Source organism: Gavia stellata, chromosome 6, assembly GCF_030936135.1.
Source record: "Gavia stellata isolate bGavSte3 chromosome 6, bGavSte3.hap2, whole genome shotgun sequence".
Lineage (NCBI taxonomy): Eukaryota > Metazoa > Chordata > Aves > Gaviiformes > Gaviidae > Gavia > Gavia stellata.
Window position 1 is genome coordinate 36,003,907 of NC_082599.1, and position 27,085 is coordinate 36,030,991.

The 27,085-nt window shown below is 42.5% G+C and overlaps 1 protein-coding gene across 3 annotated transcripts in view; it reads right to left on the reverse strand.

Moving 5' to 3' along the window:
- Positions 1 to 27,085, reverse strand: part of IGF2BP3 (insulin like growth factor 2 mRNA binding protein 3) — a 116,931-nt gene that overhangs the window by 55,614 nt on the left and 34,232 nt on the right. The gene's annotated exons all lie outside the window — the stretch shown is intronic.

The window sequence follows — 27,085 nt, forward strand, 5'->3', positions numbered from 1 at the left end:
GAGGAGGCGGTGTAAGAGGAACTAAGAAATCTTGGTTATTCGCCCGCTGAATATTTAGGGAGCCTCAGCTCTCAAATCCCTGCTCACAGCATCTGTATGAGAATGAAACGTGTGCTATTCAGAGCTGAGCATAGCAAGATGCAGAGAGCAGTAGTAGAGGACTGCTAGAGCAAGGGAAAAATTGATTTCAAACCATTAGCAGCACACACCTCTTGCATTAAACAGCTGCCTGTGCATAACAAAAGCAGCAACAAACCAGGGTGGCCCCTGCCCCAAAGAGCTTGGAAGGTATAGGCAATGTGTGCAACAACTACATGGGGAAGTGGGGGGGTGAGGCACAGGATGGAAGCATCCACCTGATCTTTTGATTGAAATTCAAGGTTGCCCACAGCCAGCCTGGCCTGCTCTAAAAGCCTGGAGCAGGCCCTCCTTACTGCCTGCCCATAGAAATGAAGAATAGGCAGCCCAAGTGCTGAGGGAAGCATAGTCCGGCTGGGAAGCTGAGGAGGTCACGGCTGTGACCCATGGACTGGTAGCCAAAGCAGTGGCTGGGCTTCTGGGGATGGAGGTGAAGAGCAAGGCAGGAGCATCCAGGAGAGATTTCACAGGGAACTGGATCTACACCGTGTAGGAAAGGACATCAGGGAAGGGACCAGCTACTGTGGAAGTAATAGTAATAAGTACTGGGGGTGCTTGCAAAATATGAGCGGCATCATGAAAGAAAGCTCTCCAAAAAAAATGGACAACAGAGTTTATGGACAAGCTGCATCACAACCAGGTCAGAGAAAGGAGCAGATAGGAAGCTCAGGATCCCAGGTCAGTGACCACGCAAGAGCAGCTTCTGGGCATAAGGGATGAATGTAAATGAGAGAGAGATGGAGACAAGCAGCAGCAGAAGCCTCAGAAGTCAACTAATACACACTTTTTTATAAACACATACCATCACACACACCCCCCAACGCTCAGTTTCAGGGAGATGGAAACAGCTCAGCATACAGAAGCAGCTACACACAAGAAGCCTTGAAGCCAGAAAGCATAAGACACAAAACACTGATGACATGATTGTCATCACCCAGATACTTGAAGGGAGAAAAAAAAAAAAGAAAACATCAGAAGCATGACAGACGGGACCCTCTAACAAAGCATGGCAGAGCTGTGCTTAGCACAGAGATACTCCAAGATGCTCTTCAGACAAGAGTCGACTGAATAAAGATGGGTCCATTGCACATGTTCTACTATAGACACAGGTTCTTCAGTTATGAATAACAAACACAAGACACATACAACATGGCATCCCAGAGGAGATGAGAAATATTTAAAATGCCAAGAAAACAAACATGAAAGCCCAAACCACCCTCTCCCCCCACAAAGCTAGAAGCAAACTTCCCAATAAGCAATGAGAATGTGTCAGTAGCTCTAAATAAAACATGGACACTGAACATGAAGAAAAGGCATTTGTGCCAGCACAGCTACTGGAAGCACTACAAACAGCGTCTTTCTGCAGACCTGCTGTTCCTAACTGCAAGGTGAGAGAAGCAGAGGACATCCCATTTCCAGATGCCCTTTTTAAAGTGAAAAAGTACAACTGCTTTGGGGACCTTTTGCCAACATTTTTAAGGTCTTTGACTTTAAATGGATTTGAGAGGTTCAGAGTAAGAGGCTGCCATATTGTCCCCTCCAGGACATCACAACGTCCCTGGCAGCAGGGACAACAACACTAGAAGAGCTGCTGCCAGCCCCGGAGGCTGAGTTAGAAACCTGAACACCATTTGCTAGAATTTAAAGTCTAAACACTCTTGTACCACACCCCAGAAATACATGCAAGCGTTTGGCCATTCTCCCACATAGCAACAGTAAAATCACTTTTCCCTCTGCTTACCCAAGAGCATGCTTAACTTTCAAACTAGCATAAATAGTAAGCTCAGCTATGGCAGAGAAAAAAATAAATCTATGGGATGAGGTAACGTAGCCGAGTGTGCTGCAGCAGCCTGTGGAAAGCAATACCCCTATGAGGTCTGGCAGCAGATCAAGGGCAGTCACTTCAGTTGCTTTTCAGATTATATAGCCTTGTGAAATTATTTTGGTAATATTCAGCCTTCTAAAAACCTCTCTATGGAAAGCAGTCTTTTCCAGTCCCTTATTGTTGAGCTCTTACCCACCAGTGCACAATGTGCTACTGTAGTTTTGTTGGCTACCATGCCAGCAGTGCAGTAGTGGTACATGCTGTTGAACCAATGAGACCAGCCCAGAACACGAGGAATGTCTCCCTTTCCAGCCTCCTCTTTAATTTTAGTGCACGCACAGCTCTGCTTCCAGGGCAAGCCATGCCAGGCAGATATTTGATTTGTAAACAGACACTCCAACATGCTCATCTTAGCTGCGGGCTCCAAGTTATCTGCTGTTACTCCCCACCGGCATGTGGGAAACTTCTGCGTGTAACCTTATCAGCAATGATGAGCTTTCACAAGAAAGAGGCAAATAGTTAAATATATTTTGATGATGATATCAGCTTTTCCTAGAAGAAGGGAGGAAAAAACCAACCCAGATGTTCCCTTTGTCACCCTCCAGCCCAGGTTCTGGGCGGTTCAGGAACAAAAGTGCAATTAAGGCAGACACGCTTTGCCTCTACACACTGCAAAATGCACAGGGTGTGTCCTCTTTACATTTAATAAAGGCTCTCATGCTTTCCAATACAATAAAGGAATTGCCCCAGGGTTAACACTCTGAAAATACAAATAAATTGTGACAAGGAGACATATCAGCTTCATTCCTTGTATTGTCTCCCACCAATAAAATGCAGGGCATCCCTTAAGCTGGATCAGCAGCGGCTATCACAGAGCAGCTCCTGAAGTGCACACCAGACATTGTCACAGATAAACTTAACTTTTAAAAATTAGCTTGGACCCTCCTTTTTCTGGAGCCATTTGAATACACAGTCTTGATACCCAGTTTCTGTCAATTGGAGTCTTCTGAGGTTAAACTTATAAAAAGGGTTCATTTTACGTTCATTTCTGTATGCTCAGAGACAAACAGATTTCACTTTCAGTTTGCCTGAGGTTTTTTTTTTCTTGCCACTTTCAGAAGAATCACCACAAGGATAGACACACACACAAAAATGGCAGCAACCTATTTCTAGATGGGAAAAAGACCAGCCTTCTGGTGACTGATGGACCAACTGCTCCACTCTGGTAATCATTCCCTTGAACTCACCTCCATAGTAACTGTAGTGCCTTTTTTTGTTGGTTTTTTTTGTTTATTTTCCTTCTGGGATTCTTGCCTAAAACTAAAGGACACAAGCTTTCTCCTCAGTAAGTTTACAAGAAGAACAGGAGATAGTACTTGCAGGGGTCTAATATGAGATAACCAAGCAATAATTAGCATCTCAAAGGTAGCAATGGGCTTGTGGGGAGGGGGCAGAAATCACTCACCTCTCTCCTCTCCCCCCCCCCCTTTTTTCAGTAAAAAAAGCAGAGTTAGCTCAGTAAGTCAGGTTTTTTCCCAATACCTAGCTAGAGAAGACATGAAGAAATGCTCACGTGCCGCTGATAGAGAACTTGAGTCTCTGAACAGTGATGCCTGTATGAGATTACATTCCTCACTGTTTTGGCTGCATTAAAACTACCATTTAAAGCTTCAGTGCTTGTGGTATTTTTATACCTTCAGACAAGAAATCAGGAAACAATAACTCAAGAGATCTCTGTCCAAATTCTGGAAAAAGGAAGCCTGATGTATCTGCACTTTGACTACATCAGTGACTACATCAGTTACATAAATAACCAGTCCTTAATTTTAAAAGGGCCAACAAATAAGCATTACCCACTTCCTCTAATCTGCTTCTCATTAAGGTGCAGGTACCAATGCCTTCAGATGGATTTTCATCATAAGAGAAATGCTAAAAGCAGGCTTTAACAAGAAGAAGAATATGAAGATAGTGGTTTGCTCACCTCCAGTTGTACCGTGTGAGAATGAAAACAAATACTTCACAAGTACAAATATAGTTGTCATATTAACCATGTTAGTACATTCTCTTAGAAACCTCTTAGAAAAACATTCAAGCTGTTTTCTGCATTTGACAAACATAAGTCTTAGCAAATCCATCCTCAGGATGATTCACAAAGGTGGTCTAGCCCCCCATTTCTCTCCACATTCCTGCATAGGTCTTCACTACTGATTCTACAGATGTGGATTACAGCTGCCTGTGCTTGAATATGTGCAGCTGACTACTACTTTTTTTTTAAAAGTTTAAATACCTTTCTTTTACATATATTTTTGTGTATATATGCATATGTATACACACACACCCCCCCCATATTATGCATATTCATTCATATCCTGCCCGTTTGCAGGACAGCAGGACTCAGAGCATGGAAGAGCAAACTGATATGAGAAGCTGCTTCAGGAATAAAAATATAGGTTGTGGGACGTGTGCACAGCACACACATCTCAAAGAACTCTGTAGCATTAGCGTAAGATGAGTAATGTTCACTTCACTCATGATTGGCTCATTTAAAAAGTGACATCTCAAAGTCTAGTAGGACATATGGAATATTGCTTACTGAATTCAGCGTCTTGTCATAGGCTTAAACTATTTGATAAATACAGCCCAAGCTGGCTTCCTAAAGATATTAAAAATTAAATACTCCTCAGCCAAAGGGGGAAAACATGACTAGAACTCACATTAGCAGTTGTGAGCAAGTCTACAATGAAAAATTTTAAAACATGATATAAACACCAAGAATGACTGATTTAGAAACAGATATACAGTAGCCCCTATGCATCTTACCATGAGACACGGAAACCCTGTACTTTGTACACACCCTGCACATGTGTTCCCTTATCCTAATATTGAGGCACTTGCAGTGTTTTCGCCCCCCCCACACACACACACTTCAAAGAGGACAGTGTCAATACAGACACACTGAAAGTTGCGTGCAAAGAGCTTTCACTTAAAGTTCAAGTGCTTTTAATGACCTTCTGTATCCACTGAAGTCCAGTCAATCCAACCACCACTGTTCACGCCACAGTAAGACTGTAGCTGGAAGACCAATTCTAGAACTTATCCCATGACAGCCACAGCTACCTGTTTTCAGAACCAAGATTCATTTGATGAGTTAGATCCTTGACTGAAGTTCGTTTTGACTTTTGGTATGTCCCCTCGAAATTCTGAAAACACAGCTATATGAGTCACCCCCATCAGAGCTATTCAAGATCTAAACAAGTCATTTTACCCAGCATAAAGTACAATCAGCTACACTTCAGTAATTTCAAGCCAATGTTTCAATCTGTACCACTGGAGATTTTTTTAGTATGGAAGACTTTTAGACACTCACCACTAGAGATACCCTTCCCATATCACCACGTATTTTATACTTAAGACTTCTACTATTTCATTTGTCTACAACAGATATTAAAACATTTTATGCACTTGAAGATTTTCACCTTCACAGAAGACAGTGGAAAGACTTAATGACCTCAAGTCTTCCTTGGAGGTCGTGTTTTAGTTGGGTTTTACTTCCCCTGCTGGAGATGCCCTCAAAGCAGTCCACATACTTCTTACAGTGGCACACGAAGAGCAAACCCAAGGCTCCAGAGAGACACTTAGCTAAAAGAGACTAATGTGACAGGACTAGCTGAGAGGAGGATGTTTATCTCAAAGGAGGTGGCAGTGTGAAGTGAAGGGAAATACCTACAGCCATTCTACTCAGCACTGTGAAAATATCATCTGCTAGAACTCGTCTCTACAAATATAATTTGATATATCAGTAACTGGTTTAAAGTAAGCCTATATCCATCAAATCCTTGAATAAACTTCACTTTAAAATCATCCCAGATACTTCAGAAAGTGAATGTTTAGACTCTGCAATTCATCATTCTCTATTGCTTTAGAAACAGTACTAAGGTGTCTGCAAGCTCCTTCGTTTCATTCCCAGTTTGAGCCAACTATAAAGTGCAAATTATGCAGCATTAAAAGACAAAAACTGGGATGTAAAGCAAAACATGATTTGTTAATATAAATCTGTATGTGAGTGCATAAGCACAAAACATTATTATCCATCTATTACACAGTTCACATACTGGGGGAGCAGACACATACATGAATGCAGACAGCTGTGTAAACACACTTGCAGTTAAAATACAAAATATATAAGGAAAAAAAGCAGTGTTACAATGAGTTAGACATTTTCCTCCCCTTTGGTTTTGCAAAATCTACTTTCTATTGCACTCTTAAATGCAGATGAAAAGCTTTGTAGAAAAAGCATCAAGTAGGTATGCAGTGGTTTGAAGAAAGGGAAAACAAAGGTCTAGATCTGATGAATGCTAAGATTACACTGAGCTTATTGCAGCTGTAAATAGTAAAGGATAGTGAAGGTTTGGATTAGGGGTTTGGACATTGGCTTTTTTTGCATTTAAATTAATTTTTTGGCTTTTTTTTTAAAAAAGTCTACAAATATGGCAATGAGAACTGACCATAAAAATCTTAGCACTCAGAGCACTGCAGAACAGCAAGTGACAACATGAGAACACCTTACCACTTGTGGCAATGCCATGAACACAAGAAAAGACAACCCGCGTTTGTAGCAGATATGCATTGAGATACGCTAGCAGGGACTACAAAAATCCCTTATGCTTAACCATAATCAGCTTCAAAAAATAAAGTTATTATTAAATTTTGTTAGGAAAAGTTTGGGGAAAACTTGCAATTCCAGTTTTAAAGCTACAAAAAGCTTAAACTGCAATATATAACCACATGTCACCAGCCCATGAGCCCCAAGAAGTGCTACAAGCATACCAGGCAGGAAAGTATGTGTATGTTTGTTGTTCATTTATTACACCATAAGGAAAGAGCAGACATTGGTCACTATAAGCTCTTCAATTAAACACTCATTTTCTAACAGTTTAGAAGGCAAATGGTTCAAGTTCTGGAGTTACCAACTGCAAGGTTAACTAGAACCATAATTACAAAATTCTAATTGGTAAATTTTGCATGGAGAAGATGAAATATTATATTTTCTCATCTAAAAATACAATCACCTCTTCACACTGGCCAATAATAATAAATACTGAATAAATGCTCCATTGCATATACTTCCAAACTACCCCATGCACGTTTAAATTGCGCTGTAACAGTGGTTACAAACCACCAAACTATCAGATAAAAAAAAAGCTTGGTTTTCCAATTTGGATGTCAAAAGTTAAATTCCTTAATCCAGAACAAATCAGCTCAGCACCCCTGCCCTTCTCAGCAGAAACAGCAAATATTCCAGATCCTCAACAATGGATCCAATCTTACTTATTTGGCTTCAGAAAACCGAAGCCCTCCACAAGTATATTCGGATTAATTTTTTTTTCCAAGTGTCAGCTGCTAGATGAAGAAAGCTGCTCTCTACTAGGCATTACCAAGAAGTGTGTGTATGTAACCTTTATGTATGTATGCGTGTAACCTTTAAATACACAGGCGACACCACTTGCACACAGCTCCAAGTCTAATAATGAACACGCAGTTGTAAATCTGGTATGAAACAGACCATGTGAGGATACGGCCATCTGTATAACGACTGCAATGCACATTACTGGTGTAGCATGTAATGTTCTTTCCTCATTAGAAACACCAGCACAAAACCGTGTATGTGAAGCACATGCCTGTTTACAACAATAACTTCCCCAGAAAAGCTAGAAAGACCGCAAAGCTGGAGACAAGATACAGCAGTAGAGCCTGGCGCAGCTGTGTAAAGTGTCATGAATATGAGCTCATGCCCTGCAACGTTCATCCGTGCCGAGGAGGCTGCACTCACAGCACACGAGCACAAAAACAGACCTCAGGACTTCCCATGCAGAACCTCCTGGTAGCAGTGGCTGCAGCGGACAGGTAGATCTTCATTTTGCCCGCTCACCTCAGAGCAAAGCGGCCAGCGTGGAAAAGGGGGAGCAGGAAGGGAGAGGCTGCCTTGCAACCGGGAGAGAGGAGGGAGGAAAGTCCGAGTCAGGAGCCAGACGTGTGCCTGCAGCTCCACTGGCAGCAGCCCACGCTCTCCTGCACCGCGGCTCCACACCGTGGCTCTGGCCGAGCCTGCAGTGGCCTATCCCAAGAGCTATGGCAGATGATGACCTTGGAGCAAGCAGCTGGAGAGGGCATCTGGCCCCAGGTCTAAGTGAGCCCTCCCACTGCTTACAAAGCAGTTGTGCAGCCACCCCAGCAAGGGTGTCAACCTGTTGGCTCCCAACAGAGGAAGCCCTTTCACCCACGGATTATTTTTTTTTTTTAAAAAAAGCAGTGTTTCTTCTCCTTTTAGGTTGTTGCTTATGAGCTGTGAAATAGTGCAGCAAAATATATATTTTCATGCACCACGAGCCACACTCTTCTTCCTCTTTTCTTTGTCCCAGCCTTACACTGTTTCTGTGTCTGATGCAAAAACACCAAAACAGGGACAGGCATTTCTCTCATACAACAGGGTTTTCAGAATTATTCATGATTTAGAAATGCACAGCTTAATTTGGGCGGCTTTACAGCCTGGTCTCTGTCTTTTAGTGCTATGTAACTTGTACTTCATATTGGCTCAAGCTGGGAAGGAAAGTAAGCGCAGCTTGGAAACTCTTCAGTTCTGCTTCTAAAGCAATAGAGAATGATGAAGTGCAGAGACTAAACATTCATTTTATCAAGGATCTTGGATTATTTTAAAGTGAGATTCACTCAAGAGTTTGATGGATATCAGTGTCAAGGAATCCTGTGCAACACTAACGGTTGGTATAAGGCAGGATACAGTACAAGCACTGAGAGCTATTTTGTTTGCAAAGGGCAATCAGTTCGGAATAAGCCAGATTACATTTGTAGAGACAAGACTCTCTGCAAATGCTGTTTCCCAGCACTGAACCTGCAATGGCTCTTCTCTCTCCCCGGCTAGTCCTATGGGGTCTTTCCCCACAGCCCCGGTTGCTCACCACGTGCCACCACTTGAAGACACACACAAACTGCTTTGAATGCATCTGCAGCACAGGAGCGAGAGCCCTCCAAAGCCCAGAAAACACGACCTCCAAGAAACAGCTGAAAGACTTGCGGTCATACCAGCTACAAAAGAGAAGACTGAGGGAAGTCTCAAGTCTGTGGAGGTATACAAGGGAGTGGAGAGAGGGGGCACAGGGAATTTCTGCACTGCTGAGCAGTAAACAGGCTACAACTGCACCGAGGGAATGGGAGGTTGAACAGCGGGCACGATGTGAGGAGGCCATGAGATTCCCACCACTGCTCTCTCATCAGCAACAACAGCACCAACCTAGCAAAATGAAGCCCTGCCCTGCCAAAACCAGTGCTTGCTCTCATCTTCCCACCTTTCACGGCCTGGCTCTGGCCCACAGACACCGCTGCTGGCTGCCCCCCTCCCCACACACCACATTGCCGCTGCCTTCAAGGTTTCATGGCTGCCGGACCACCACGTGTCCTCTCCCGCTGGGCTGGGGGGGTGAACACAGAGTCCTCGCTCGCTCCTTGCATGGCAGCCGCCCCAATGACAACAGGCTGGGCCGCAGCCCCAGCGCTCTCCCCTGCCCAGAGCCTGCCCATGCTTGCACCATCCAGACACCGCTGCCACACCACGTGTCACAGGCACCCTGGGGACGATCTGGGGAAAAAACACCCATTCCTTTTGGGCAGCAGCAATAACTTCCTCCAAAGCCACGCAGACTCTTGTATGCTCTTACTATAAAGGTAAAACAGGGGGCAAAGGAAGCAAGGAAGGACGGAAGCCACATAAAGCTTACAGTTAGTTAAAATAAATCTCTCTTCCCCTTCCCTTCCCTCAGGCCTCATACACCCAGCTCCAAACACCCCCCTTCCCACTCTGAGCACAGCAAGCCGTCCCTCTGGTTCAGGCTCTAATGCGGGCTTTGTGCTTACATCAGTCCTGGGCTGTGCTTTGAGGGATCGCTTCCTGCACAATCAGGGGAAATGCTGTCTGGCAACACAGCAAACCCCGTGGGTCCGAAGCACGACTTTTGAGGAAGGCATCTGAGGGAGGTATGGCAACCTTCATGTGATGCACATGGTGTCACACCAGTAAAAAACAGCATGAAAGGCTGTCATTGGCTCACCTCTTTTAGAAGAAAGGTGTGACAAAAGTACAGTCATAAAAATAGACAAGCTTTGGCTACTATAACTGATTATCCTTCTAACAAGGTCTCAACGACATCTGGAGTAATTTCAGTAACAGTGACAATAACCAGAGTAAAAGACAATGACGTGACTTCATGAGTGGAATAACAGTGCTTAAAAATGCTCAGAAAAGCACCAACATCATAAAGAAAGAACACAAGTGCCTTAAAAAGGCTGAAACCCACCTCTGCTCTCTCCCACTGAGATTATGAAAAGTTACTGAGAACATTATGAACAGATATGCCACCTAACTTTGTCCATATATTGAAGAAATAAATTCAGGAGCTCTGTGTATTAGAGCCGAGTACAAAAAACCCAAAACATCTGAGTACTTTAGAGTATCTACTCACTTTCAGAAAAAAAGGTGGCTATTCAGATGTTTGCTTAAATAGGGGAGTGTCTTTTTAGACAACTAGGAAGCCTGCGAGTTTGCAGCGATGTCAAACTGCCCTATTTTTAGCATTGTGTATCAAGGGCACGTGCCTAGAAAGCACTTTCACTGCTTCAGCAGTTTACAGGAAAAACAAGGTAGACAAGCACACGAGATGAGCCTGAATCTTGTGTGTGAATAATCACATGGGACTGTTTCAGTTTTACCGGGTGACTCACCGGGGCAGCGTCAGTGCTCCTGACGCAGTCCCAGAGCTCAACATCACTCCAATGATATCGGAAGGAAACGGCTGCATAGCACTCAGAAAATCCTGAAGCAGCATAAGAGGGCTGGGGCAGTACAAGCTGAAAGCAAATGCACTAAATGAATTTCTTTCAAGTGAAAAGTAAATATTTCACATAGGCAAGAATGATAAAGGGTCTGCAAAAATACGAAAAAGTGAACCATTACAAAAAGCCTTGCATTCCCTATTTGTTTTCTGTTTTAGGTTCCACATATGACTCTTTTTCAAACTTTTCAGTACCTCTAGCATCAGCTGTTCAAAAAACCCCATAAAAATCTTTCATCTGTGGCTGAAAGTCTGTACAGAGTCATCCAAAGGAAGCAAGAAGTCTTATCATCTTGGCCACCATTTCTAATATTATTCAATACTTCCAAAACTAGACCACAGTGCATAATATTGTGAAGTCATGCATTATCTGGTACCTCTTATTTGTTAATAGACATGGTTATCAAACAACAAAGGTTTTACTAATACATATAAGGCTTAACCTTCTACTTTCAAGTAATATCTATACACCCACAACCATCTCTAATCACTCTCCCAGGCAAGTTTGCTGTATTTTTCACTAGCAAGGTGTCCTTTATTTGAAATATCATTTGAATAGTTTCAAGCAAATTCTTTACTTGCAACGCTGACAGACTCACAAAGTATCCTTACACTCAGCTAATAAGCTATGCAGTGAGAAAGACAACAAGGCCTAACTAAAAGGTGCACAAAGCTACTATGATAGTATGGAGAATGGAATATAAATTCATTCTTCCTCCACTTTAGTGGCACAGGGTGCCAGAAGAGCTGTGCTTAGGCCACCTACAAGCAGTTAAACAAATGCTTGGTTCAGAGGCAAGGTCAGATAGCCAAACGCTCACTGGTTGAATTGGAAAGTAAGCAAAAAGTTATACTATATATAAATGAACAGAACAACTATGAAGCACTAAGCCACCTGAAACATGGCAATAAACACAACAATAAATACAAAATAAGATTTTAATAGGACGAAAGTACAAGCTAGAAAAGCAGCATTCTACCTAAGGGTACTAAAGGGTCTCTGTACCCAGAAGTTGGTTTGTTAAAGTTATGTCAGTGCCTATTCCACCAAGAAACCTTACAATTTAGTAAGTATATGGTTTGAAGCATCCTCAATATTTTTGCAAGGAACAGAAATACTGGAGCAGGTAATAATTAATAGCCTATGGTATATACTCTGCTCATTCGGAACACAAAGATCAAGTGAGCAGCTATCAAGATTAATTGACACATGTTCTCCAGAGCCCTAATGGAAGAAGTTATTCTGCTATTATGAGGACTGAAGTCTGAAGACAGAATTTTGAAGCAAAAAAACCAACCTAACTAGTCAGTTTACTTGAATTTTCTACTTGTGTAGAACTCTTTACAACTACACTGACTTCATCATCTCTTTCCACTAGTTTGAGACATTACCTTAAGTTTTGTTTTAGGCAACTTTACACAGGACTTTCAAGAATATCTTCACAATGTTTTTCTTTTTAAGCTCTATTAGATAATGAATCATTTAAGTGCTGTGTGCTGACCAGCATAGTCTCCAGGCTACAGATACTCCAACAGCAGGTACCTGTGACAACTACATCCAGTGCTATACATACAAAGATCAGGAAAGGAGACAAGGTCAACCAGCAAACAGGTTGGAGGGCAGGAGTGGACAGCACAAGATGTGGACAGACATAGCTCTAAAGGGCTACCAGAATGACAGTGTTGCTTTAACAGCTTTATATGGCCTTGTCTGTTGCGACTTACCTGCATACTGTGCTGTTCTTAGGACAATAAATAGGGACAGCACAGGAACCAGTGTGTAAAATTACTGTTGCCAGCAAAGCAAGCAAACAAGCACAAATGGGGGGGGGGGGGGGCTGTAGGAAGGGGGGGAGATACTTGCATCTCCTTTTTGGCTGCATTAGTAAATAAGCTGCTGAACAACATAAATCCCATTAATTTTCCATAGGAACAGATGTTTGCCTAACAGCACCTCAGTTTCAACACTCACTCTTAGAGAGCACGTTACACAGAACATGCTGCTAAAAGAATAAAGGATAAACGGAATAAAACAATAAACAGTTCCAAGTTACAAGATATTTCTGTGCCTGTTTAAACTAAGTGGGATGTAGGCCTAATCCCCATACTACAGCTTCTCTCCCAAGATACCTAAACGTAATCGTACTCCCATGCCATTACTCAGGTGATCTGTACAAACCATAGGTAACATTTTAACAAACTAGTCAAGCATGGCTGCTTTGTGAGCATCCACGTGGGTGCAGTTCGGAGAGTCCTACTCTTAAGCTTTTGGATGTCCTGCTGCTGAAAAGACACCCAGCTAAAACCCACAACCCAGGGGTGAGGGGCATGGGTCATCTGCCCTCCAAGCCCAAGAAGCAGCATTGCATTGCTGCATGTTGACCTAAAAACCTTGATCTCAAGTACTGCGTGTGGTTACCTTACCCCAGACCACCTTTAACCCTCAGGTCCAACCTCACAGCTACACCCTGCCAGCACTGCTGGCCCTCCAGCTCTGCCCCTCTGGGACCCCCTTGAGAGGGGAGTTTGCACATGGGAGCCAAGTCAGTCAGTGCTGCACTCTTCTGGGAAGGGGACGAGGGACAACAGGTGAGATTCAGGGAAGAGAAGCAGCAGCAAAGGGGAAAAGAAGTAGGAAAGTAAAAAAAAAAGGGGGAAATAGGTATGTAGTTGCATAAAGTTGAAAGAATCAAGGTTGTGCTCATGGGTGTTACTTTTCCACTTTGCCTCATACTATTAAGTAATTCAAAAAACCAAATTATTAATTCTGAATTAATTTGCCTAGAAAAAGAAAGCAAATATTGATTTTAAAGGACCACCTGCCTTAATACAAAATGCACCAACTTTTCGTTGGCATTTGTTAAAACTGTCAAACAGACCAAGCATCCAACAAGTCAATAGCTTGCTTATAAGTCATAGAATCATAGAATTATTTAGGTTGGGAAAGACCTTTAAGATCATCAAGTCCAACCATAAAACTAACCCTGCTAATTCCACCACTAAACATGCACCTCATCCACATGTCTTTTAGAAACCTCCAGGGATGGTGACTCAACCACCTCCCTGGGCAGCCCGTTCCAATGTCTGACAACCCTTTCAGTGAAGAAATTTTTCCTAATATCCAGCCTGAACCTCCCCTGGCACAACTTGAGGCCATTTCCTCTTGTCCTGTTGCTAGTCACTTGGGAGAAGAGACCAACACCCACCTCTCTGCAACCCCCTTTCAGGTAGTTGTAGAGAGCGATAAGGTCTCCCCTCAGCCTCCTCTTCTCCAGGCTGAACAACCCCAGCTCCCTCAGCCGCTCCTCAGAAGACTTGTGCTCCAGACCCCTCACCAGCTTCGTTCCCCTTCTCTGGACACACTCCAGCACCTCAATGTCCTTCTTGTAGTGAGGGGCCCAAAACTGAACACAGCATTCAAGGTGCAGCCTCACCAGCGCCGAGTACAGGGGCACTATCACCTCCCTGCTCCTGCTGGCCACACCATTTCTGATACAAGCCAGGATGCCGTTGGCCTTCTTGGCCACCTGGGCACACTGCTGGCTCATATTCAGCCGGCTGTCGATCAACACCCCCAGGTCTTTTTCCGCCAGGCAGCTTTCCAGCCACTCGTCCCCAAGCCTGAAGCGTTGCATGGGGTTGTTGTGACCCAAGTGCAGGACCCGGCACTTGGCCTTGTTGAGTCTCATAAAGTTGGCCTCGGCCCATCAATCCAGCCTGTCCAGATGTCTCTGCAGAGCCTTCCGACCCTCAAGCAGATCAACACTCCCACCCAACTTGGTGTCGTCTGCAAACTTACTGATGGAGCACTCAATCCCCTCATCCAGGTCATCGATAAAGGTATTAAACATGTTGGCTCAGTGTTTCTAATCTAACAGCAGTAAAATATTAGTGTTATACAAAGCAAGTGTTTTATTTTAAAACTTCAGTTAATACTCTAAATCTTCATTGGAAGTGTTCTGAAAATGTGGTTCATTTTTTTCAGCTGAGCAGAGGGTCTGACAGAAGTTTCACCCAAAACCATTTACATTTTTTAGATAATGGCAAAGCACTATGGATTTCAAGACCTGATTATACACACATGAAGAGGCAAGGCTGAGAAAAGCAGACTGGTTTAGAACCTCCCACGAGTCACTGAATTTGGAGTTCCCGTTACTTTAAGCCTAGCCTAAATGCCTATCTTTAGAAGTAAGTTCTGCTAATTGGAAGATGTGAAGGCAACAATATTCTTAAGAGTCATATTGATTAAGTGCAAAATCCAGCCTCCTTTAATTGTTTTTCCTGCAACTCCATGCATAGACAAGCCTTTGTAGAAGAACGGACAGGTAGTGACACTTCTCTGAAATTTAAATACATTATTTTTTTTTATCAGTGTAACTTAGTTGTATATTGATGCAAATTTTAGAAGATATGCATACTGCTTTTAATTCCAATACTCTCAAAGTGCCAAATACAACAGAGTGATTTATATAACTAATCATAAAAAGAAGCCTCACTCTGAAGAACTGGTATTACAGCAAATACAAGAACAGATGCAGAACTTTAACTCTTCTCACGCTTAATGACAGCTGAATTTTTTCTTCTTGTTAAGATTACCACCAATGTTCAAGGAGAGGAACTTTCCTGCATATAATGGAATTGGTCAGCCAAGGATCACTGAAACATAAAGGGAAGGAAAACTATACGCATTAAGTCAGGCAAGCCAACAACCTCACTCACTGAGGTGACATACAAGAAGTTAGAATTATACTGGCTTTTAATCATGACTTCAATACAGTAACAGAATATGATCTAGTACTGCAACAAATAACAAAAGTTACCATAATTTTAAGACCAGCTTCATTATAGCCCTTCCTTTAAGCTGTATGTTTGCCCATACTTTACTTCCCTGATATCCACATTTCCCATTTTGCTGCTACTGCATTAAAGGCAAAGAGAAAACGGGTGAGGTAGGCAATCATGGTTACAATGTAGAGAACTGTTAGAAGGATTCCACTGAAAGTAACTCCCAAAATAACTTTAAAAAACCACACAAAAATAGCTCTCACACACAACCAAGTTTCATTTTTACTATACTGCTTTTAAACCATTAATGAGTCATCTCTTAAATCACTAGCTATATTTATAAGGAATTATTCACACAGTAAACTAGACCTCATAAAATGAAACTGTATACATTTCCAATACAAACTATTTTTCCCCCTTAAACTAATTAGAGCCACACAGGAATCCACTGATTTAAATTAATAATCTTTTTTAAACGATTTGCTCACTACTGACAATTTTAAAGTACATGTACCATAGAAGTTTTGTTTCTCCTGACAGCAAACACTTAATGTCTCCTACTTAGCCTACACGAAATTTCCCTCTTTACCAGGCGGGCTTTCCACCAAAACAAATGAGACCAAGAGAGATCGTGGTGTAGCAGAAGAACATAAAAGGCAATTAGTGGTAAAGTTTTTGTAGGTTGTGCCATTTCATATTCTTTCCGTGCTTTCACGGGGCAGCAAAGACTTCATTAGAGCAAACTCCAAGCAAAGACCGACTCCTGCAATCACTGCCCATTTTGATTAGTCTTAATCTTAGTGGAAGCACAGCAATTTTTGCTGATTGCTTGTTTGAGGGACACACGATTTGCGCAATGTTTATTTTGGGCCATCACTGAGGGAGGGAGGGAGGGAGGGGTGTAGCCAAATGGGCAGTCTCCCAATCCAGATCACACAAAATACAGCATTCGCACTCTAGGAACATCTCAGCCTCAGCTGAACCCGGAGAGCCTGCCCATGTCTGGGAGGGTTGCACGCCTCAAGACCCACCCAGAGGACTCCTGCAACGTGGAAACCACAACTCTGCACCCTGGCAAGCCCCACCAGCTGCAGCACAGCCCAGAGAAAGCAGGGAAGGATGATGTGGGCGACCTTTGGAATGAAGTATCATGGGTTATAACGCGAGGAGCACAGATACATTACAGCATTGTAGAAGGAGCAATGAAAAGCTGCAAAACATGAAGTGGACTCTTTGTGAACAACAGGAGGCACTGCAAAGAATCTCTAAACGCACAACACACTTCAGGAATATTTTTTAAAAATTGTATTCCTCACCTCAACCAAACTAGAAAGCCACAACAACAAATACCTTTAACTTGTGGAGAGTGTTGCATCCACACACAACACCAGATTCCACTAAAATCACCGAAATATCTCATCACCCTTTTGCAGGACACCCACTAATGAGCAAATGCCCTGCTTATTCAAATGACTTTTTGATGATCCCAAAACAGACTTAATGTGGATCACACCACTTCAGTGCAAGCTGCATGCATCATAGTGTCTGTAGCCTACAGAGTGCCAGCTCTGTGGGTTATGTATTTTGGTGATAGCGCAGGTACTCACAGTACTCAGTGCTCATTTTGATGAAGTAGCCATTAGGAGTAAGAAACAAATTTAATGTTCATGTGCACTCTAAAGTTACTGTATATATCCTATGTCCCAAGAAAACAGAAAGGAGGAAGCTATGTGTTTTAGTTTCCCACAGTTCCTTTTGAATTTTTTGTCTTCTTTCTTCCAGAAATAAAGCTCTTCTCACTGATAAGCTGTGATGGGGTGGGCTGCTTAACAGATGCACAACAGAGGAGGAGACAACAGCTAGAAGAACATGGGGCAGCAGAAAGGACCGAAGGCCATGTTAATGACGCCCTTACAGATGCAGCCAGAGTCAAGCGGCAGGATTTCCTTAGCATTGCTACATCTGGATCCCTCTCAGAAGGAAATGAAAAGCAACACTTCTGCAAGATATACAGTTAGATATGCCAAAGCCACAAAAGCATGCAAGAGGCAGCTATGAGATGAATTACATTGGTAGCAGAAATAAAGGAGAAGTTGATACACATTACCACGATAGTTACCTCTGTTCAGGTGATCACCATACTTTGGCAAGAAGAAACACAAGTATCACGTAACACATTGGTCACTAGAAATTAGTTATGACCAGCTGATGGGTAGTTGAGCAACAACACATGCAGTGGGGTGAGAAAAGCGGTTTTATAAACACAACAAGGTAAGGTAGACCTTGAAAAGTCTGCTTTTTCTGAGCAGACAAGTATTCTGCAGAACTGCAAGAAATCCTGCTAGAATTTGATTCCAAAAGAGGTTTGCAGAACAATGTAACCCACAATCAGTTCTGTAGGAAGCATTTGTAGTGCTGATTTTTTTTTTTCAGTTCCCCCTGACCAGCCCAGAATTCAACTGATATTCTTCTAAAACCATAGGACAGTATGACTTGATAGTAATGGAGAGGGAATTAGGAGCTATAAGCTTACTTATGGTCACTTCCCTCCTCTATATTAAATTTTGTAGATTTTTGCATTCTTAATGCACCACAAACAGTTGATGGAGGCTGAATATTATATATATTATAGCTTTATTCACAAGAGAGCCACAACATGTCAAGTCTTAATAATTTAGAATCTTGTGTGCAGCTGATATAGGTGCTGACATTTGTCAGAGGTGCAAAGATTCCTGTTGTGGATTAGCACAGAATATAAAGGCTTTGTATCAAGAATACCTCCTTTGACCAGCACAATATAAAAATTCCTTGCAGTTCTGGTTCTACAGAAATTTTTTTTTTTTCATTTAGAAATTTAATTCCAGTTTTCCTTAAAATGAAATAGAAGCAGGAATTTCAGACTGAGTTCATAGAAAGCATCCACAAAGTTGCTAGTGAAGAAGTAGTCTATTAAGTCTAAAGCAATGTTTGCAACATTGTCAATAAGTATTTCTTACGCCTACAAACAACTATGGTGTTTCTATAACTTTTTAAGTCGTGTTCTTGATAAAACAAGAAAGACCAAAGGGATCTGAAAAACTACCTATATTTGTGGAATAAAGACTCACAATTATATAGTTCCAGCTACTAATTCCCCATACTCCTCAAAAAAAAAGAGTAGGTTTAAGATTCCCCCCGCCCCATGCTATATGCATCTTCAAGCACTGCTAGTATGGTAGCAGTCTCTGTATCCTCCAGCTTTCTGCTATCAGGTGATTTGGAAAGCACTACGCTTTTGGCATCAGGATATCACAAAAATGACACAATCCATGCACACAGATCCAAAGCTCTTAGTTCAAGCTTGTAAAACATCTTCCCCATAGCAATGTTACTGGTCCCCGGCAAACAGGGTGAGGATAAGAGATGCCCTCTGCCCCTACCCCTACCCTGGTCTTTGATGGAAGCAAGAGCCCCAGGAAAGCTGTATGTCCTATAAATCCCAGGAGGCTCTCTAGCATTCAGGGAATACAGCATAAGGATGTTACCATGTAGCTGCTGTGATTAGAGAATAGAGGGGGGAAAAGAAGAAAACAGCTTCCTCCAACAGTGAGTTGAAATGAAAGCAAAATGGGAATTACAGAGCACTCTTACCCACCAAAAAGGAGAGGACCTTGGCCCGCAGGCTAGGAGTATTATTTTGGGGCAGTAAGCCTTCAAGTATCAAGTCTCACCCAATAGTCAGTTTGAAAGCCTAGAAGCCATAGTCCAAATTGCCTGTTGGAAAAACAAACTCCAGTGTGCAACAGGACTGTGTGCATCACCTACACTTGCTTTTCTACTAACATCAACATCAGAAAGGTTAGAAAACAGGTAAGTTAATGGAACCTTATTACTTGCCTCACTTTTTGCTCAGCTCAGAGAAAGGAACTGAACTCATGAGTAGCAAATACTTTGCAAGGAGGAAGGTGGGACTTCAAATGAGAGAATAATTCATGGACAAGCACAATTGTTTTGTTTCAGATAACGTTATGAAAATGCTTATTAGCAGGTTTTAAGACAAGCAGAGAAGGGTTTTTTTGTTGTTTTTTGGTTTGCTTGTTTGTGTGGGGGTTTGGGGTTGTTTTTTAAGTTTGCTTCTTTGCAGACAAAATTTGGGATTACTCCCATGGCAAAATTTTCTTTTGCTGATTTATAGAAATACCCCTGAACTGTTCACCTGGCATCAGGCCAGCAGCCTGGGAAGATCTATTTAAAAGCATTTTTTAAAGTTTAAGTAACTGTGCATGAGATGTTGGAACTCAACTAGAGACTTAAATTTTCTTTTTTTTTTTTTATAATCTACATTTTTCTTTTGCCAAGTTTAAGACGTCAAAAAGAAAAGCGGAACTAACATACAGTATCTATAATTAACTTGTTAGTCACAATTTGAATGTGATGGTATCACTGTCCTGAAACCTATTATTAAAATGATCCCTCACTTGATTATAAACTTACCATTGCCTGAATGAGAAAACTCATGAGGAACTGAGTTGGTACCTTTATTTGCTCCAATTAGATCATAAAAGATAAATACTCTCGAGAATTATTTCTTTTTCAGCACTTCCAAAAACTTCAAACTCTTCACTTTCACAGCTAAAGCACATTTGCCATGACCCAAAGGAGCAACAGTGAACCAAGCCGACATGCTGCAGAAGTCAGTAGGGTTTTTTAAGGGGTTTCCCTGCAGAGGCATGCAGCACTCTGGCAGAAAAGTCGGTGGTGCCCGCTCTTAGACTTTACACACTAGCTCCATCATTACTCACTGAAAATTTCCCATTGAGACCAAAGGCAACTTTTTCTATTACTTGCGAAATGGAAATTTCCTCTGTCCCAAACTCAACCACCTGAAATTTTTTAGATGCAAGAAGGCTGGAGAGACCATATTTTCTACCACATACACACTAGGAAGTAATCCAAGTGCTGCTGGAACAGCTGTTGATCACTTCTGGTTGTGTTTACTTCCGCTAAAATGAAAAATCTAAAGAGAAAAAGTGTCAAATGCCACTGCAGCTAGAAGATTTGTCACTCCACTAGTTACAGTGCAGTCTACAATCTACTCGCTCCCCAAACACAATTCTTTTTATTACGTCAGTACAGAAAACAGCGTGTAACTTCACTTCTACTCCACCACTTCACACAACCTATACCACCTGCTTCTCTGAAAGGGGCAAATTCTGATGAAAGTCAGAAGCTCCATGTTTTTTCGTTTATGTATTTGATCCAGTGGTGTTTCATGTTCATTAAAAATATTTTCTGAAAGGCCTTAAAAATACTTGGAGATAATGCAGATGCTGCAGAAGCACGTGTCTGTGACCACACTAACAGGGGAATGCACATGACGGCCCTTCCTGGCACAGGGCACTGCGAGGGATGGCTTTCAGGAGCAACAGCAGTAATCCCTGGCAGGGGAGCACCCCAGGCATTTCTGTGCTCTGTCAGAAACCTGTTGCCCCTCAACCCAGGACAATACCTCCTGCTTTGCAGAAGCCTGGGATCAGCTCCAAGCAGCTTTGCATCAGCAGCCTGGCATCACCAGCAGCAAAATTTCAGGTTTTCCACTACCTCAGCATAGGAAAGCCCATATGGCCAGACAGACCTGATGAGCTCCCTCCCTAATCTCAAGGCCAGAAAGTCTCTTCTGCATTTGTGAGGCTCCCATAAACTACTAAACTCACTGCAACAAAAATGCAAAAGACAACATTGCACCTTCTTTGTCAAGCAGAAGACAGGCATCCAGCATGCTACATATAGTAGAGAGCAGCACTTGTAATCCCACAAAGCTCAGAAGCTAATACCACACAGAAGGATTGGGAGCAATGCAGAGCAGTGAGCGCCGCTCAAGGGTACTGGAGGCTGCAGCTCTAACGTACCTTACACATTACAGTCTCAATGACCAGTTGCTTGGCTCACCTCTGAAGTTGCATTAATGCACTAACTGTCTGAATGGTGGAGAAATTAATAACAGTTTCGCAATGGAAACGTGAACAATCGAACTGAGGAGTGGCCACTAATGAGGCTGGTTTTGCCAAATTAATGGGAACTGTTGACATGCAGGTATACCAATTCATGTATACATGACCTCAGCAAATAAAGTAGTCTTACTGCAAAAAGGAAGTAAGCCATTCCTGTCTTTGCCTTTGCAAAAGACAGAAACTTCCAAGAGGATGGAGAAGAGGATTTCCTACTGACTCTAAACAGCATAGCACAAAGGGCAGTTGCAAGTGCATCAATGCCTCACACAACCCGGGGAAGCTGCAAGACCGCAGTCTGACAAGCTGAAACAAAGCACTGCATAGCTTATACCTATTTTGCAAATAAAACCACGCTTCTGTGTTGAAGCAGGTTAACACATTTTATTAGTCAGGTAAGGACACCACTTTTAGAGCTCTCCTATCTGTTTCATGAAGCCAAAGGTTACTTTCCTAACATATGGCCACACAAAACAGTCACCAACACGTGCATTTCTACGAAGTCCAAAGGCATGACTGGACATTGGCTTAGACCAGAAGTTAAGTCACATAGCAAAGTGGTAGAATTCAGGGGCACTTGTCTCTAAGTCTCTAACTTAATAGCAACACCAAATTTTTTTCTTCTTCCTCTCAACTGCTGAGCTGACAAAAGATGAGGTTCTCTCCTGATACATTTTGTAGTTCTTCCACCCTTCTCCTAAATCCCACAATGAATTTCAGAGTCAGTGAGCTGTGGACCTCAGACCAGAGAGCTGGTTGCAGTGGGTATATACAGCATAGCTAAGAGAAGTTCGTATCTGCTATACAGCCATCTGCATACGTTCCTAAATGTGTTCGTAGTCCATCACAACTCATTGGAGATCGCACGGCCAGAAGAGTCCCAACCACTAATCTAGCATGAATTTCCTCTGTGCACTCCCACTGCAGTCCCAGACACAAAGCCACTTCAAGTCGTCAGTATCCCCCCCACTGCACTGTTTCTTCTACTACATGTTTTAAAAAACAGAATGTCACCAGGAACAGATCCCTCCTGTGTATGAAACCCAAACTACTGATGGATGACAATGCACAGTAGTTAATGTTAGTAAGAGACTGATTATGAAGGGGGAACAAGAAAGTTTCCTATAAAGATGCAGTCACTCAAGTACTTAACAAGTCATCCCAGTTTGCAGTAGTAACCTAAACCAGCAACCATTTGGGGTACAACAACCAATACCCACAAATCAAAGTTAGGGATAATGAGCTGATGCCACGCTGTCTGCAAGAATGCTACAGATCCACAGAAGTACTGTACTCTAAAAGCAAAAAAAGAAAAAAAAAAAAACAGAGTCCTGTAGTTGGGATGTAATAAACATTGTTTCAGTGTAAGCTTGCATGAATGGTTCCTGTAGATTTCTACACATTTGGATGGAGAAATAGTTACCAGAAAACAACATGCCAAGAAAAGGAAAGGTGTGCTGAGAAGGTAGTACGTGAAAGTTTCCCAGGCCAAGAGCCTGCTAAATCTACACAAATACACTAGCACACACTAACATTGACAGCAGATTCGCAGCTCAGACCACATCCAAAAGGGCAACAGCTGCTATATGCAGTCAGATGAAGGCTACAGATTTATTTATACATCCAATACAACAAAGGACTCAGGAACACCGACCTAGAAGCCACTGGCACATTATTATAACCCTCCACTTCAGAGTACATAGTTGAGGTTGGCCTCCTGGTTGCTGCTCACACTGGGTAACTATGAGTTCAGTAAGGGAACTATGTGAGCAAATAAGTGAAAGTGCTGCATGAATAGCTAGCTATCTACTGCTCACACAACAACAGCCTGACTCTATTACTAAGACCAACAAACAACAAAACCACCACCCCCCAATTAAAGGTGTCCCAAGAAATGTTGATTTGGACCCGCTTCTTTCACATGTATTCAATCCCCTATTAGGTTTTATAACAAGGCAGCTGTTTGCAGGGATAGTTTTAACATATCTTCCCTCCCCACAAGTTAATGGTGGGCTACAGTTTTCAGTGATTTCCTGTTTGCATTATATTTTTAAAAATCCTGCTCATTTGCTCCACTAAAAGGCATGTGCTTGGAAGTGGTTTTGATGGCTTTTAGTCACATCCCCCCCTTTGATTGCCACAACATCCAAAGCGTCTGAAAATAAGGGAGCTATTTCAAGATATATTCCCTTCCTTCCCTGCCCACATGTACTTGGCTACCAATTTGAGACACAGGATCAGAGGGAGCTTCAGGCTTTAGAATAACACAAAAACTTAAAAAAGGAGATACATTAACACAACTTCATCTCCCTTCCCCCTGCTCGGCAGCTTTTGGCTCGGTTGGTATTTACCTAGATCTTAAAAGATCTCCTGCCTATTCTTCATGTCCTCACTCCCGCTTTCCAAGGCCTCAACCCAACAGCCAGTACCTGATGCACCACAGCATCCAGACTCCTGCAGTGAGCACTAGCTGCTGTATGAAATGGCAGTATGCAGGTGCAGATTGCGTTGACATCTCTTGCCTTTCCCATTAGCCTGTAGCATTTCCCCTTGCTTGGTACAACAGCTTCACTGCTTGCTTTGGTCATGTGTCTCCCTTTTTCAGCAGGAGAGTCTACAGCTGAGCTCATGTTGTTCTTTTTCACCAAGCATCCAAGAAATAACTCAAGATTTTTCCATAGCAAGTAGGTGCTGCGAGAAGAGACACGGGTGGGGCCTTGAACGGCCAAGTTCAAGATTGCAACCAAAACAATCACGTGGAAGGGGAACACAGAGGCAATGAAGCAGTGTGCTTGTACAAGTAGCAATGAAGTAGAAGGCTTGTAGCAGTAGCAGCACCACAGCCTTTGCAACAATCTCAGCAGACTTGCTCGTCAAAGAGGTGGCCTGAGTGCCACTTTCTACTTGTCTAGTAAACCAGGCAAAAAACCACACACACCTAAGCACAAGTATGATGAGAGATGTGCTGAGTACCATTGCTTTATAGAATCAGCTGGGCTGGAACTAGCCAGCCCCTTGGAAATGAGCACATTTTGTTTCCCTCCCTCCACACAAGAGCCAGTTCCATAAAGTTACGTCAACATGTGGTGCACATATGATTCAAATGTAACATTTCCTGGTAACCAGCAGCAAGCCCAGAGGAGGATCTGCACTACTGATAATGTCGATTTTCCCCTTGGCTGTCATAAAAAGGAAAAGTCTGCTGATCTCTTGAGACATAAGCAGCAAACCCCATTCTACTGATTAGCTTGCCACTGGTGGTTTTTGGGTTTTTTTTTTCTTTTAAAAAAAGAGCAAAACCCAAGCCATAGACAGAGATCTGTGACAGCAGCCACCTTCATAAAGCAAAATAACCTAAAATGGATGACATAACTGTGTGCAGATTCAGTCCCTCAACTCCAAATCACTTAACAGAATTTCCAAGAACGGGACAAAGATAACCAAAGGATAGGAAACAGCTTCCACACAAAAACAACTAAGCAGGCTACAGGTCTTTAGCCTGGAAAAAAATGTCTGAGGAATAAAGGTCCTTAAAATAATAAGGTAAGTAGAGAGGGAGAAAAAGGTCATGGAGCTACTACTGTTGACTGTTCTCTCTAACACAGGAGCTGGGAGGCTCAAAGTTCAAAGCACGTGAGGTGAGATGAGATGGCTCTTCCTGCAACATACTCTAAAACCATGCAACTCTTCACTGCAGTGTATTGTGGATACTATGTGTCTGCATTGGTTTAAGAACATGTTCGCAGAAGCTCTAGATGAATTTCTCAAATACCAAGGCATCATTTCTGGGTCAGTAGGTTACAGCGCTGCAAAACACTGAAAGCCAGGAGACTGCTCTGGTGAGCTATCACTATATCCTTGCCCTTATTCTTGTACCCCTCCCAAGGCACAAGAAAGGTGGGATACAGGACTATACATAAACCTTTTTTCTGACACAGTGCTGCTGGGTTTACATTCTTTATGCACAAACTGAGTAAGTGGATTAAGAAAATAATCATTGAGGCCACTGGAAGTTAACATTTTTCTATTCCTTTGGCTACCATGAAGAAGAGCTCATAACATTTCTCCTATTATTGCCTAAGGAACAGCTCATTTATATATTTCCTTCAATTCTTTTCAAATTATATAACTGGTAAGTCTGAAGAGACAATGCCTGCTAGTGACATCTTCTTTCAAGGAAGGTAACTGAAATTAGTTCAGAACTTCTCCAAGAGCAAGACAAGAGTAACTAGCTTCTCAATCACATAATTTTACAACACCTGAAGGGCATCTTCCTTTATAAAAGCATGTAGTTTATCAGCAGCTTCATACATGCCAACAAAAAAGGTACTGACATCTAATTTCATCAGGAATTTTTGGGCTGCACCCCCAGCAGCTAAAACCAGCACTTCCACAGAACACCCAACACCAGTGAGAACTACTTGTTCCTCATTTCACAGAAAAACTAAGGTGAGCAAGATTTAAGATATCAGGCAGCATGAATAATTAATTAGGAGATACTAAGCTTACATGCAAAAGACACAGGAAAGCTACATCAATAGCTTTAACAGGGATATGAGTACATTTTTCTTATCAAAAAAGTATATTCTTTCATAGGTCAAAAACATACTTGGGAATTTCATTACAACTTGCTAAACTGAGGTTGCATTCAAAATGAAAAGAGTTTTCAGAAGCTACAATTTTCACCAAGTAGTCCCTTGGCTGTTTGTTTTTTATGCTACTAGAGTACCAGTGAGAAACAACATCATGCAATTACATGTGAAATGAAGAAAGCAGGAGTGTGTTGGTGCTGCTTATTTCACTTCTGGGCTATCTCGCTTAAGGGTGGTTTAAACAATGGGTTAATTTATCATTGTGTTCAAGGAAATTCAGCCAGCAATGGCATGCAGCTTAAGTTCTACCTGCAGAGATGCAATACCATTCCCAGACATCTCTCCCTTCCTATGCATGCAGGTGACAGACTTGCAGCATTCCCACACCCAGCTTAATTTCCAGTGATAATGCTATAATGAATAACAGTTGGGCTCAGAGGACAGTACTCTACCTGGCCACACTCCACCTGGAGACCAGTAACAAGTGGTTTGTCCCAGGACCTGTCCTGCTTAAGGTCTTTGTCAATGACCTGGAGGAGGTGTTGCAGCACACCCTCCCCAAGTTTGAGAATGAGACCAAACGGAAGGGAAACAGTCAACATGCCAGAGGGCAGAGCTGCCACCCAGAGAGACCTAGGCAGGGTAGAGGAATGGGCCAACAGCAACCTGATGAAATTTAACAAGGGCAAATGCAAAGTCCTGCACAGGAGAAGGAATAATGCCCCCCTGCACATTGGTACAGGCTAAGGACTGCCTTGTTGGAGAGCAGCTCTGCTGAAAAGACGATGTGGGGTGTTGGTGGACGGCAAGCTGAACACGAGCCACGTCTGTGTTCTAGCAGCAAAGAAGGTCAACAAC